A 16232-nucleotide genomic window follows, 5' to 3' on the forward strand; every position below is an offset into this window, starting at 1 on the left:
TGAGGAGACAGAATAAACAGGTAATTTCCTGAGTGCAATAAATGAAGTCACCAGGATGCTATGATAGAGATACATGGAGAGTGCCACTTTTGGTCATGGTCAGCGAAGGCCGTCCTCTTAAAGGAGATGACATCTTATTCGAGCAAGCAAAGCAAAGAACACGCTGAAGTCACCTCTAGGGCAAATAACTAGATTTTCAATGGAACAGGAACTTTCAAGATAGGGAAATGAGACCAATGATCTCAGAGTAGCGTGTACAACGGTAAGAGTAGAGTGAGCAGGACTGATCGTACAGGGCTTGGAATCCATGCAAAGAGTATTATTCTGAGCAGAAGAGAAAGCCCTTTAAAGGTTTTTAAGTAGGTTTTTTTCCACTGTCAGAGAAAGAGGCACAAATAAGCAAAAAGGAGGATGCTAGAATGAACCCTTTGGTACTAGATTAGATTGGTATCATAGGAACTAATTTAAAAAAAAGTCTCCAAATAGATATATATATATAGAAATACACATAAGTGTGTGTGTGTAAGGGTTTAGTGCACATACATTTCTTTCCTAGCTCCAAACACTGAGAGGGTTTAGAAGCCGTGACTAACCTATTATCAACAAGCACATCTAGCGTCCAGATCTTGTTTTCACAATGCATTCTTCAATAAAATGAGCCAGAACTTCTTGGAGAAGCTGTGATTGCAGGGCTGTGGCAGGAAAAATACAAGGGAAACCTACAGCATCTTGTGGTGCCAGAATGTACAGACACACAAAAAGAAGAAAAAAATGAAAAATGGGGGTCAGGTTGATAAGACAAAAGATCCAAGCAGAAAGAGTTCCCAACGCCCATATCTGGAACTACTGAGCAGTGACATAAACAACTATAGTGCTCGATTATAATCCATAAGAAACAGGAAGCTATTTACCAGTACTGTCACAATCCAGTTTTGAATTTCTTTTTTCTTTTTTTGGTGAGGACGATTGTTGCTGAGCTAACATCTGTTGCCAATCTTCCTCATTCTGCTTAGGAAGATTGTTGCTGACCTAACATCTGTGCCAATCTTCCTCTATTTTGTATGTTGGACACTGCCACAGCATGGTTTGATGAGCAGTGTGTAGGTCTGTGCCTGGGATCCAAACCTGTGGACTCCAGGCTGCCAAAGTGGAGTGTGGGAACTTAACCACTATGCCCCTGGGCTGGCCCCCGGTTTTGAAACTTTTTAAACTTGGCGTGTGTTCAGAGATAGTTTTCACTATTGGAACACTTCTGTGGGGACTTGCATAATGCACATTTTATTTACACAGGTGATATATATCTGGCTGAGCTCTTATCGCATCCCCTTCCACCTCGATCCTTTTACTTCTATGGTCCCTTGCCTTGGCTGGCCATCCTCTTGGGAAGGTCCGTTCAAGATGACTCTGCCTCAGGGAAAACATTATCCTAAGCCCCCGCAAAATCCTGCCTGCCTGCAGATGGAGTTGTTGTTTTTGTTTTTGTTTTTCCACAATAGCCACTTCTACTTACTCTGATGTCAGAGAAGTTAGCCATCCATAATATCTCACTTATAAACTTTTCCAGGTGTAAATGGCACTGTCTCAGTACCTCCCCAAAACTCTGGGCGGTACAAGTCAAGGTCTCTGAGCAGTCCTCTTGACGCCCCGCACTCAATAGGCTCCTGGTAAAAGGCCATAAGCTGATCCTCAGTTCCTTTGGGAGAAAAGAGGAAGGGAGAAGAAAATGCTACCGAACTTCACCATCCTTCCTCAAAGAAACTCTTTCTTTCCTGTTCATTCAGCTTCAAATCTTTAGAACTCAAAGCAGGGATGGCATGCAGAGGTACTGACTAAGTGTGCAAAACTGATTTTTAATCATCTACTTACCAATGCTGTAGAGATGTCTAGCACATCATTGTGAAATGTGAAAATACTTGCAAGCTATTTTTTAGTTCTCAAACCAGCAACAAGTTCTCGAACTTTTGGACCTCAGCTAAATCTGAGACCCAAACAGTCCCATTTCCTTACTTAGGAATAAGAATAAACATACCTAATAAAAACTCTTTCCCGTTCTCCACAATAGACTTGGACAACTTTTCAAAAATTCTGTGGTCCTCAGTAGAAGACCTCACCTTATTACAAAAATAAACTCCACCAGAAATTACCTCAATTTTGTCATCTCACAAATATACCTGCTGCTACTTTCCTCCCTGCCTCTTGTCATTGAGTGCTCAAGCTAATAGACACAAATAAATTATCATCTAGACACATAGTGAAAATTCAAAACACTATAGACAAGAGAAACTTAAACTTCCAGATAGGAAAACAAAAGTAAGAGAGGCTCTAACAAAATATGTTAACTTTGAGTTTCTCCGTAGTCACATTGGAAGCTAACAAGGTTTTGGATAATCTGCTAACATTGCTGAAGGATAACTATTTTAAATCGAGAATTTATAATCAATACACACTCAATCAAGGATGAGGATAGAATAAGGATATTTTAGCCATGTAGGCAGCAAAGAATTATGTGCCTTGTATTTTTTCTAAGAATGCTGGAGAAGGTGACCCATTAAAACAAAGGACGAAAACAAGAAAGAGGAATACGTGGAATAGATTCAGTTTGGAAAGACAAGAAAGGAATCTCCACTATGAGAGTGAAAAGAGTCCCTGGATGACAGCTGTGCATCAGGCCAAGAGGGAACAAAACTAGATTGGAGTCAAAAATGAAATTGATAGAATGACTTGGGAATCTTGATTACTTAGGAGATGATTTAGACAATTGGCAAAGGGTTTTGGATTAAATTAGTGATGAGTATAGAAAAGTAAGCAAACAAATAAAAAGATGATTATTAACTCCAGAGAAAACTCATCTGTGACTAGTATTTGCATAATCATCATCACGTAAATGTGAAATATTAATCTAGTCAAACAAGTGACATAGTTGTACTGGGAGCTTTGGCTGGTTATGTGTCTGTGGGACCTTGTGGAAGAAGGTTAGATGCTCAGCTTCCACAGTAGCAACTGATGGAACGATTCCTAAAACTGAAATATCAAGAAGTGGGAATACAAACATGTTCTTGAGAACCATGGACCAGAGTAATCACCTAAAAGTGATGAACATCATTGCCTACGAAAAAGGAGAAATGTGAAAGAAGGGGTCAGGGGATGGCTTTTCACTGTTACCAAGCTCATGCATTTGTTTGTCTTTTTAAAATTTCTGTACATGTAAAACTTTGATAAAAATGAAAAGCAAAACATAATAAAACCAAAACGTTAGCAAAGACTATTGATATCTGCTCCCTCATAGGATTTATAATCTAGTAAGGGAAACAGGTAGTAACAAGCACACAGATAAAATAACGGAACAAGTTCTGAAAAGTGCTGTGAGGGAAACAAACAAGGGTGCCCTGATAGAGAATAAGCAGGGAGACTTCTTTTCCCATTGGGTAAGCAGGGCTGATTTCTCTATTTCTCTAAAAAGATGAAATGTAAGTTGAAACCAGAATAAAAATTCATACATAGGAATAGCTGGGGGTAGAATTGGAGGAATGTTGCATGCAGAAAGAAATGTCAATTAAAGACCCTGAAGCAGGGAAAAACTTGACATTTTAGAGAAATTGAAAAAAGTCCTGAGTGTTCATAGTGTGTCTGATGGAGACTTTAAGATGAGTTTCAAGAAACAGTAAAGGGCCAGATTAGGCAGGGGTTTTATTTATTTATTTATTTATTTATTTATTTATTTATTTTTAAAGGATTTTGTTGTTGTTTTGCTTTTTCTCCCCAAATCCCCCCAGTACATAGTTGTATATTTCAGTTGTGGGTCTTTCTAGTTGTGTAGGCAGGGGTTTTATTTATAAAAAAAATATTTAGGGGCCTGGCCCCGTGGCCGAGTGGTTAAGTTCGTGCGCTCTGCAGCAGGCGGCCCAGTGTTTCGTTGGTTTGAATCCTGGGCGCAGACATGGCACTGCTCATCAAACCACACTGAGGCAGCCTCCCACATGCCACAACTATAAGGACCCACAACGAAGAATATACAACTATGTGCCAGGGAGCTTTGGGGAGAAAAACGAAAAAAAATGAAATCTTACAAAAAAAAATATTTAGAAGAAATTAGAATGTTTAAGCAGACATGCAAATTTCTCTAAAGATGATGCTGGCTGCCATGTGGAGAATGGGTTGGACACAGGCAACATTAGAAATAGAAGGTAGTTCAGGCTAGAGACAATGGTAGCCATGGAAATGGAGATGCATGATTAAATAGAAAATATATTTGAGTCATAATGTACAAAATTAGATGACGGATTCAACATGGTGGCTGAAGGAAAAAGAAGTATTAAAGATAATCCTCAGATTTATGGTTGGAACAATTTGGTGGATGGTGGCAACATTTACTAAGACAGAGAATGCTGGTGAAAGAAAAGATGGGAAATGGAGTGTGCAAGTAGAAAAGTATAGTCCTTTCTGCACAATTTAAATTTCAGATGCCATTAAGTACTCAGGAGGAGCTATGAATCTTGCAATTGGGTTTGTGAATCTGAAGTTCAGCTGTGTAAGTCAGGGAGCCATCAGAAGTCAGAAGGCATTTAAAGCCATGGGAATGGATAAAATCATCTAGGCTGAGTGTGTAAAGATAGAATAGAAGAGGACGGCCATTTGAGATCTAAATAATTCTAAAAATTAGAGGTCAGAAGTAAAAGAGGAGCAGACAAAGAGACTGAGAAACTGTAGACAGTGTAATAAGAAGACTGTCAGGAGAACATGGTGATGTGGAAGTCAAAAGAGGAAATTGTTTCATGATGGAGAAAAGGGACCAATTATGTCCAATGTTGCTGGCGGGGGGTGGGGGGGCGGCTAGTTAAGAAGAGAACAGAAATGTGTCCCTTGTACTTGGCTGTATAGAGAATATTAGTGACTTTTAGAAAAATAGTTTTACCAGAATGGTGGAGGCAACAGCCAGAGCTGAGCAGATTGATGAATGAGAGGGAGGTGAAGAATTAAAGACAACAGGCAGTTCCGAAGAAATATTTATTGAATGAATTGAAAATTCAAACAACCAACTGGTCCCTCAGTAAATGGGAAATTTTGAGCAGGGCACAGGTTGAGCTGTGCGGTAGGAAATGACAGAGGTCAAGGAAGCACCCTTATCATAGGAGACTGTAGTGTAAATTTCGCAAGTTAGACATTAGGACAGTGCTATTAACTACTGACTGATTTGAGTTTTCAAGTAAAAATCATTCATGTAAAGTAAAAAAGTCAGAGCCCATCTCTCCACCAATCAGTCACAAATGTCAAGAAGCCCAGAGCTTTTAATACCCAGTTGTGCTTTGTAATTTTAGTTAGTAAAAGCAGGTTATTCTGAATACTTGTGGACTTTCACATCTTCAATTTGTTTTTGTTACCCAGAGAATTTTAAAGCTGGAAGAGTCCTATATTGGCTTCTTATGGCTGCTATAACAAATATCGAAAACTTGGTGGCTTTAAACAACAGAAATGTATTCTCTTACAGTTCTGGAGTTCAGAAGGCTGAAATCAGGGCCAAAATCAAGGTGTCGGCAGGGCTGTGCTCCTTCCAGAGGCTCTAGAGAAGGATCTGTTCCTTGCCTCTTCCAGCGTTTTGTGACCCTGACATTCCTTGGCTTGTGGCTGCATCATTTTGTGATCACATTGCCCTTTTCTCTTCTGTGTCAAATATCCCTCTGTCTCCTTCTTATAAAGACATGGTGGTTGAACTCAGGGCCCACTAGATAATCCAGGATAATCTCCCCATCTCTGGATCCTTACCTTAATCACATCTGCCATATTAGGTATAAACATCTGCTATATTACATACAAAAGGTAACTTTCATAGGTGCCAGGGGTTATGTTTTGGAGAGAAGGATATCATTTGGCCTACCACAAGTCCTCAGAGATAACTTAATGTAACTCTTGTTTTTAAAATTTTTTGGGTGAGGAGGACTGTCCCTGAGCTAACAATCTTCCTCTATTTTGTGTGTGGGACGCCGCCACAGCATGGATTAATGAATGGTGTAGGTCTGCACCCAGGATCTGAACCCACAAACCTGGGCTGCCAAAGCAGAGTGCACTGAACTTAACCACTACACCACAGGCCGGGACCCTGTAACTGTCATTTTTGATGAGGGAAAAAGATGCAGAGTTGAAGTGACCTATTCAGGCACATAACTAATCACAGACAGAGCTGAAGCCAGACGCCAGCCTCCTTGCTGCAGAAATCTCACATTAGAAGCAGGATGATGCTTTTACAGTTGTCTGAAACTGGTTTTGTATAGGCAAACTAGAGATCTATGAACCACAGAGACTGATGATCAAAAATTCAAAATAGAGAAAGATCAGCACCAATGTGAGCTAGGGTGAATCTTTCTCAGCAAAAATAAAATAAGAATAAAAATAAATAAATAAAAGAAAATCATAAATTGTGTGGTTTTGTTAGTGAACCAAAGCGGGTTCACTTTTTGGTGAGTTGACATCAAAGCCTTCCTCAGAAGTAGTTGTCACACAAAGTAAAATTTATTTGCAGCAAAAAAAGAGACCACAGGGAATTGCTTCCAATGCTGTGGCTCCCGAACAAAGGAAAACAGATCTTTTATTTTGGATGGGGATGAATATTAAAAAGGGAAGTTTTGTCATCAGATGTAGAGATGGGCGTAAGCATGCGCAGGCACAGTTTGAAAACATGCCTTCACATAGATTGCATGTTGGGCTGGTAAGGCTTAAGCTTCTCCTGGGGTGGAGATCTTAACATTAAAATGAAGCAAAGGTAACTTGGGCTCTTCTTGGCCCATCTGTGCAGGTGTCACTCTTGTGGCGGGGCTTGGACTGGTTCAGGGTGGTTGCTGATTGATCTCTCAACATAACTGAAACACGACTTTTGAGAAACAGTTAAGTGGTTTCCCAAACTCCCTTTGAGTTACTCAGAGCAGTTAGTTGGTGACAGTTTTATTTCAATGATAACCCTAAAAATTATTTTTAACAGTTATACAGAGGGAACTTCTAATATACAGTGCTAATTCATAATTTAAAATGTTTTATTAGATTAAAAGTTTACTCTCTTCCATTAGTGTTTCTCAATTGGGATTAGTGGATGATTTTCCTGACGGTTCCGGAAATTTTTTTTTTTTTAAAGAAACAATGTCTGAAAACAGTGGAGTAGATCAGTGTTTCAGCACATCGGCCATTCAGGAAATTAAACATTCCTTCCTTTCAGTCACCTGGAGAGAGAGAATTAAGCATCGTGTGCCCGAGACCCTGCCTGTTGAGCGAGCAGGGAAGGCGAACAGGGTTTTCATGCTCCCCAAGCTGTTTTAGAACCAGATCAGCACACTCCTTTCCATTTCGTTTGTTTACACTCCACTCGTAGGGTTGCCTAGGCAAAGAGAGAAAAGATGTTAAAAACACTGTCTTAAATGATTAAATTATACCATAGCGAGCACTGGTATGGAAAAATTGCTGTTGTCAGTCATCACTGCAAACTTTTCCAAGTGTCACGTCAGTCCTATTAGGTGAAAACCCACAAAATATAAGAAAAAAACATTCAAATTCAAGTTGATTATTCCACAGTCACTCAAAGCTGTCAGAGGGAGTGATGAAGAGATAATATTGGCATATCTTGAAAATGATGGGTCAGCCCTAATGCTGTTTGGAACCCTCACATGTGAATATCTATCGAGGAAATTTTCCATATATGAACGTGTTCAGCACCACCACACCTTGTCTGAAAGGTGAGCTTTGACAAATACCATGTTCTAATTCTTGTTTCACGATTTTATTCTCAGGAAAAATCTTAATTTCATTCCTTGACATTCTTACCAATACGTTCTTGTTATTTTCAATCATTTTATTTTTAGCAACTTGGTGGTGTGTACACTTATTCCATTGTGCTTCTATTTTGCATTTCCTGACGTTGTGCACCTTTTAGAATGCTCATTGTCCATTTGAGTATTCTCTTTCATCAAGTTTCTGTAGAAGACTTATGCCAATTCTTCTTTTAAGCTATATTTTCCTTATTGATTCCTAAGAGTTCTTCTTACGTTCTAAATATAAATCCTTTGTTGGATATATGTATTGAGAATATCTCTTCCGTTCTGTAGGTTGCTTTTCACTTTCTTTTTTTTTTTTTTAAGATTGGCACCTGAGCTAACAACTGTTGCCAATCTTCTTTTTTTATTTCTTCTGGTTTTTCTCCCCAAGTCCCCCCAGTACATAGGTGTACATTTTAGTTGTGGGTCCTTCTAGTTGTGGCATGTGGGACGCCACCTCAGCGTGGCCTGACGAGTGGTGCCATGTCCGTGCTCAGGATCCGAACCACTGAAACCCTGGGTCGCCACAGCAGAGTGTGCAAACTTAACCACTCGGCCACCGGGTCAGCACCATGCTTTTCACTTTCTTAATGTTATTTTTGTACATTAATTTTATTAACAAACAAAATATCTATTTTTTCTGTTATGAGAGGGCTTACATAACCATTTTTAATGCTTGATTTGAATCACATGATCAACCAGCTGTATGAATTCAAATATCTGTTTTGAAACACCTGGTTTATTGAATAATATCAACCTTAAAATAATGACTCTCCAGGCGCAGAACCCAATTAGAACTCCTTCCTAATTATTTCCATGGGAGTTATGTGTTAGTGTAGCATTGTAGGTGAGAGAGCAGACTTTGGCATCAGACTAGGTTCATATCCTCCCCCTGACATCTAGCTCAGATCAGTGGATAATCTAACCTTTCTGAGTCTCTCAGTAACTTCTTATATAAAACAGGATAAAAATGTCTACCTGGTAGACTAATTTTGAATTTTAAATTGTTATTGTATATAAGACGCCTTAATATGATGTTATTCTAAGATGTCACTTTTGTAAGCATTTAAAAGATGTACAGTATCAAAATATTGTCAACCTGAACTACAGTAGGAGCCAGCAAAGTTTCCTGCTGTCACTAAATATATAAATGAAAATGCCCTTATAGCTGTGGAAGAAATACAATCCATGTGAAAGTGAGAATTATAAAGCGCAGTTCAGGTGATGGATGGATGCTCACAGTTTTACTTTACAAATGACACTCAGGTACTTAATCAATTTTTAAATTGCTTTTTGAGAGATGAAAAATAAACTCATATATCATCAACATAACAATGTCAGCCGAAATTGTGCTTCAGACTGATGGTCTTAGAAGGAAAATAGAACTTAGATTTAACAATTCTGGAGCCACTTTTAGTCAAGAATTAAATTCCATGCGTCTTAATGATATATTTAAAATGAATGGGAAAATGCTTGGCAATCTTAACAATAGGTACTATATATACTGCACGAGCAAAGAATAAGCCTTGTTTAAGGCAATAACATACACTATTTAAGAATGTGAGGACCCGTGATCAAAGATGTCAAATACAATAGACAGGTCCAACAATGTGAAAGTTGGCAGCATGCTGTTATCAGCACACATGAGCAAATGACTGGTACACTACTCGGAAAAAGACAGCCTGTCATGCTGTGGGAAAATCAAAACACGAGAGAAATTTCTCATTAAGGTTGTTAGGTTGAAAGCAGTTGTGTAAGAGTGTTGTCAGCACTTTTTAAACCACTCTTGGCTGGGAAAGTAGAATTATACACCCCCCACAAGCTATCTATGTGGAATGATCTCTGCATTCTATTGCTTTTTTAAATTCAGAGTGTTTTCCAGTATAGACAAATACTTATAAAAATTTGCTTGCTGACATAAGTTATATTGACCTTAATATTGTCTCTTCCCAAGGAATTCATCCTGTTGGAGCATTTATAGATAAAGATAAGCTATAGATGATATAGACAGATATAATCTATCACTTTATGTTAATACATAAAATTATATATAAATTAATATATAATATAAAATATATATTTATTTATATCTCATTGTACATATTGTATACAATTAATAATAAATATGATTATATATAATAATAACATAATATACTTACATTAGTTTGCTAGGGCTGTCATAAGATCCCATAGACTGAGTGGCTTAACCAACAGAAATTTATTTTCTCTGGAGGCAAGAAGTCTAAGCTCCAGATGGCAGGTGTGCTTTCTGCGGAGGCCTCGCCCTTTGGCTCATAGGTGGCCACCTTTTTGTGGTGTCCTCATAGACTCTTTCCTCTGTGAGCATGCCCCTCTTATTATAAGGACACCAGTCAGTGGATTAAGGCCCACCCTGAAGATCTCATTTTAATTTAATCGCTTCTTAAATACCTTATCTCCAAATACAGCTACATTCTGAGGTACTAGTGGTACTAGTGGTCAGGATTTCAACATATGAAGTTGTGTGTGGTGGGGGGAGGGGACACAATTCAGTCCATAACAATGCATTTTATATTAATTATGTATATAAGTACATAATTAATAGAGTTTGATTAAAGTTGCGAAGTTTTACCATTGATTAAGTTCAGCTTTGCATTTTCATTTACAGAATGTCTTAAATAATACGAAACAGCTCTAGAGTCACTTTAGTTCTCAGCTGCTACAGTGGTGGAGACAGATGTCTATGGTCCTGTCTCAAACGATCCTTGAGTGACACTTTCAGGGAAACTGGAAGCGTTGAGGGCTGGAAGTTGACAATCTCCTTGTCAGGAGCCTGACACCCCTGACAGTTCCGGTTCGGCACAGCTTCTGAGCATCCTCCCATGTGATGTTTGAATTGGTCTTTGGAGCACAGCGTTCCCTTCTGGGCGCGACACTCTAAAAGAGACATTGACAAGCAGCAGCAAGACCACAGAAATTATTTTCGTATGGCTCTGCACGACAGAACTAAAGTCACTTGTGAAAATAACAGGGAAAAGTATTTTAACTAAGTGTTGGAAACAACAAAATATATGCCTTAAAATAGCGTGGGCTTCTCATCATGTAATTACTGCCCCCTGCCATCCAGTAAAGTATGCAGAGGCAGGATAATCACCAGACCACCCTCCATGAAGTACGCTGCTCTTTCCGTTTCTGCTGTTAATGTCACTGGATCATTTGCACATTATCTAAGTTCAGCATGTAATAACTGATTTGTTTCCTCCCAGAGAATAGGGAGGTATATATGTGGATAAATGAAAAGCTGAGTGCCCTTTTAATATCTGATGGCATCCAGGGTTTCTGGAAGGTTAAAGACTATGAAATACAATGGGATAATTACCATCTATTGTCCTTCAGCTTTTCAATATTTTAAGGATTTTTAATTATAAAATTAATTTAATAATTAAAAAATCAACATAAGAACGTCTTTTAAGTGATTTTTTTTTTGTATGAAGCAGTTATGTTTTCCTCAATATACAAGCGACTATGCACTGATATGTCCTTCTCGTTCCCCCCAATTATCTACGCAGTCCATTGTGTGGCCTAAGAGCTAAGATAGTGTACCATAATATGCAAATGGACTTTTGGAATAATTTTTAAAATGTTGACCTCCTCTGATTGTATATCTCCTCTTTGTATTGTCTCCTAATTTATGACAAATCAAACGACCAAATTAAGTGAAGACATCATTTTTATTCCCAAAGGTTTAGAAAGGCCTCTGCTTGAGGGAGGAGCTCTCCGAGAGAGCAGCAGGCATAGAAGGGAAGAAGATTGGGGTGAGGGTTGAGAGAAGGGACTGCATCACATTTCCCAGGGTGCTGTGCAGCCTGTGTAGAGTCGTGAATTCAGGAATTAGGTTTCATAGCTGGGGGACCAGTACTAGGAGGAAGGGAAACGGATTTGACACTTGCCCTTGTGGACTGCGATTCATACTGTGACATCTAACAAGGCACTTAGTCCTTTTTTCATATCGGATGTTGTTGAATTTTTTCCCCAATATTTTGTTACAGTCAAATGAACAAATATCATATAAGAAAACAATAAAAAAATCACCATTGTGATTTCTGTCAGAGATTTTATATAATAAAAATAGTTTTAATCCATAAACATTCATGTTATAGTTATGTCAGTGTTATTATTTTCAACTCTAAGTGGAACAGAATATTTACGTGCTTTATACAATAGCACAAAGATAAGTAAAATTCTTAATTTCAGAAAACAATTTCCTATTACATCTTCCTTTGCCTATGTTCTCTTTTTAAATATCTAGCATTTTCCTCAAGCACAGACTGTTTTACTAGAGGGTTAATGACACATCTGCATTTCAGAAGTAGATGGGAAATCCAGAGTGCAAAACCATTTTCTCCCAATGTTTTGTTTTTCTGCACTTCAATTTTTCAGGTGCATACGTGTATATGTATTTCTATATGTATATGACCAGAGACATGGTATCTTTTGTTAGTATGTTGTCAGTTCTCACCTTGTTGCTTTCTCTCTCTTTGCCAAATCCATAATCAGACAACACAACTGAGTCAGTCTTAACCTCCCATCTTACTCTACCTAATTGCGTTCATTGTCAATGGGTGTTCTATTGTTTTAATATGCTTATTCTTTCACCAATACTTTATTCCGAATATCTCTGTATGGTGGTCTACCACTATTATCTGTTTTTACCTATACAGAACACTTCTGACAACAAATGTGTGTGTTTTCCACACTAAACAATCCTACAGTTCTCTGTGGACACCAATTGGGTTTCCTACAATTTAATTCAATTCTGACACTAACAACCCAGAGTTAGTGCAGACCCACAGGTTATGGGCTTAGTCCCATAAAACTCCCCCCACCACACACTTTAGACACCAATCACAAGTAGCAGGTCCCCCGATTACCCAGACTTCGGTAGTCCGACTTGGCTACAAACTGAGGGTTTCCACAACCCCCTCCTCAGTTTTGACAACTTGTGATAATGGCTCACAGAATTCAGGAAAAAATTCTACTTACTATTCCCAGTTTATTATAAAGGATATGGTAAAGGACACACAAGAACAGCCAGATGAAGAGGCGCATAGGGTGAGATCTGGAAGATTCCCAAGCACAGGAGCTTCTGTTTCCATGAAGTTTGGGGTGGACCACCCTCCTGGCATGCAGATGCATTCATCAACCCAGAAGCTCTGCCAAGCCCTTCCTTTAAGGTTTTACGGAGGTTTCATCATCTAGGCCTGATTGATTAAATCATGGGCCATTGGTGATTAACTCAATTCCCAGCCCTGTTCCCTTCCCTGGAGGTCCATGGATACAAGTTTCAGCCCTGTAATCACGTGGTTGGTTTCTCTGGCAACCAGCCCCATCCCAAAGCTAAGTAGGGGTTCTGGCCACCAGTCATCTAATTAACTCATACTCGGGTATAGTTGAAAGGGACTTATGAATAACAAAGGATTCTTCTCATCCCTATCACTAAAGAAATTACAAGGGTTTTAGAAGCTCTATGCCAGGAACTGAGGAGAAATATATATTTCTTAAATCACAACATCACAAATGGTTTAAGCACTCTGTAAAATAGCTAATCAGACCATTTTTGACCTTGTATTTGAGTGACACATAACTAAATCAAGCAGGCAGGAATCCATGTGGATTAAGTTTGAAATCTGTGATTTACCTGTACCATAGACTAGGTACTTGATCATGTATGAAAAAGCCCCAGGAGAGTGGCAGAGAGATGGAAATCCGAACTGGGAAATTCATTTTAGTATCTGAATGTTTCTGTTCTGCATTAGTTTACTCAAGAGATTCTTAATAAAATATTTCCTGTAACTTTGTCCTTATATTTGTTTCCAGTGAGACTTTTTGAGAATCTCAAAATCTTTGTTTCAAGTGAAATCTCTTTGAGATTAGGAACAAGCATATTGTTAGATAATAAATGGCAGTGTACAGCTATGAGCAACACTGTCCTGATACCCAAAACATTTGTATCATTTTTTTTTTTTGAGGAAGATTAGCCATGAACTAACATCTGCCACCAATCCTCCTCTTTTTGCTAAGGAAGACTGAAACTGAGCTAACATTCATGCCCATCTTCCTCTACTTTTTATATGTGGGATGCTGCCACAGCATGGCTTGAGAAGCGGTGTGTAGGTCTGCACCCGAGCTCTGAACTGGCGAGCCCCGGGTTGCTGAAGCAGAACATGCAAACTTAACCACTGTGCCATCAGGCCAACCCTTGTATCATATTTTTAACTTTAAGATTGTTTCAAATGTTTTTTTGCCATCATCTTTAAGTGAAGAATTCCAGAAACACCAATGGCAAATACTTCAAGTGTACTGATTATGTGCCAACTAGTATTCAAAATGCTGTATGTCCAATTAATTTAATCCTTTCACCAACTCTATTGATACTGGCTCCACACAAGGTTGACATAAGGGAAGCCATATTGTAGAAAAGAAACCTTATTGCAACCTTGAATGACCTCTGACTAACTAACCCAGAAGAGCTCTGTAGATTTTACGGCACCTCCCAGTGGCTATAAGTTGATAACTTTGTTCTTTTGAGTTCTTTAGGAATGTGATGACCCCCAGGTAGACAGTCCACACTGATGGCCATCATCAATGACAACTGAAAGATCAGGGTATAGGACGTTGCTCTCATCTCTGATGCATATCCAGTAAAACAAAGGACTATCCGGAAGTGGGACCAGATGTCTGCCCCCACTGGGAGATCAGATGGATGCCCCAACCCGGAGACCAGATGCTTCCTCCACCTGGAGACCAGCCGGCTATATAGCTGGCCTGTAGTTTTTGTTCTGTCAAATGGTTCTTTCAGACATTGGTCGCCCATCTTCCCCCTTGCTAGCAAGCTGTAATAAAAAGCCCTTTTTCTCCTACCACTTTGCCTTGTGACTATTGGCATGTCTTGTGGTGGACAGACAACCCTGCCTTGGGAAGTAACACTATGAGATGGATATAATTATTACTACTCGTTTTACAGAAGATGGAATTGAAACTCAGAGAGATTAATAACTAACCTAAAGTCACACAGCAAGTAAGTGGCAGAGCCACGTTTTGAGCTAAGCAATCTTGCTTGAAACAACTAAGCATTGCACCTCTTAAATAAAACTTTTTAGTTAATTGTTCCTGCTCTGCTTTTTCTGTAGTGTCTTTTCTGGTGTGCTAGAGTGAGGGAAGAATGTTTTTAACCCAGCATTTGAAAATTCTTACTTCAAATATTGATCAAGAAATTTTAGTGAAGCATCTTACTGCTACTGAACCAAACAATTTTTAGCAATATAAAATGATTTCCTTAATTTTCATGCAATTTTGATGCAGTAGAACAGCTTGAGAAGTTCAAAAGCTGTAGCTTCTATATGTCCTATGTGATCTTTTATGTTGACATTTATAGTTAATATAATACCTAAAGAATTTATGAATATTATGGTAAAACTGATTTCAAAAAGCCAGTAAATTAAAAAATTTATTTATACACCTGAAACTAATATAATGTTATATGTCAATTATATTTCAATTAAAAACATTTAATTATGTGAGATCTCTTGTTTCATCTTGGCAATGATTGTTTTTATGTCATTTTGTAGTTAGCCCTTTTTTATACCCCTACCAAGTTTGTGTCACTACGATATAAAGAAAGGTGAAGAATTAATATAGCATTTGAAGTTCGACAAATAACTCCCTGTTGCCTTTTCCTCTTCATACACCCTCATTCGCTATGTCTTTCCCCCAAACACTGATATATTACCTCAGGCTAAGGAAACATTTCAGTTCAGAAGTATGCAAGGCTATCTTTTTATCCACTATTTTTCTTTCAGTTTTTCAGTCTGTCAGATGACTGTGCAAGTTTATTCTGGAGACATGATATCTTTTGTCCTACTTGTTTTCATAAACTTTCTTACTCTGCTAATTCTGTTCATTTTGTCGCTTCTCTTTTTCTTTGTTAAACCTGAATCCGACAATGAGCAGTTCGTGAGAGCCTGCTCATCATCTCCTCCCCTTTTCTACGCCCCTCCTTTACCATTCACAGTCTTGCCAGCACAACGTGCTAGCTGATCATGTATTGAGTATTGCTAAGGGCTGATCACTGGGTTTAATGCTTTACATGCATTGTTGCATTTAATCTATATAGGAAGCCTACTACTAAGTAGGAACTATTTTCATGTCCATTTACAGAAAACGAGGTACAGAAAAGTCAAATTGCTCATGGCTGGAGTTTGAACTCTGTAATCCATGCCCGTAAGATCCCCCACCCTAACAGACTGCCTGCCTGTCACGTAAAATAGGTGTGACCTTTGTGTGAGACCAACTGGTGACTGATTTCAGGCCTTGTTAACAAACAAACACCTGATGATGGTGGCACCTTGATCTGTGATTAATTCTGGTCTGGAAATTTGACTTAAGATAAATAAATAATGG

This window comes from Equus asinus, chromosome 3, assembly GCF_041296235.1.
Source record: "Equus asinus isolate D_3611 breed Donkey chromosome 3, EquAss-T2T_v2, whole genome shotgun sequence".
Classification (NCBI taxonomy): domain Eukaryota; kingdom Metazoa; phylum Chordata; class Mammalia; order Perissodactyla; family Equidae; genus Equus; species Equus asinus.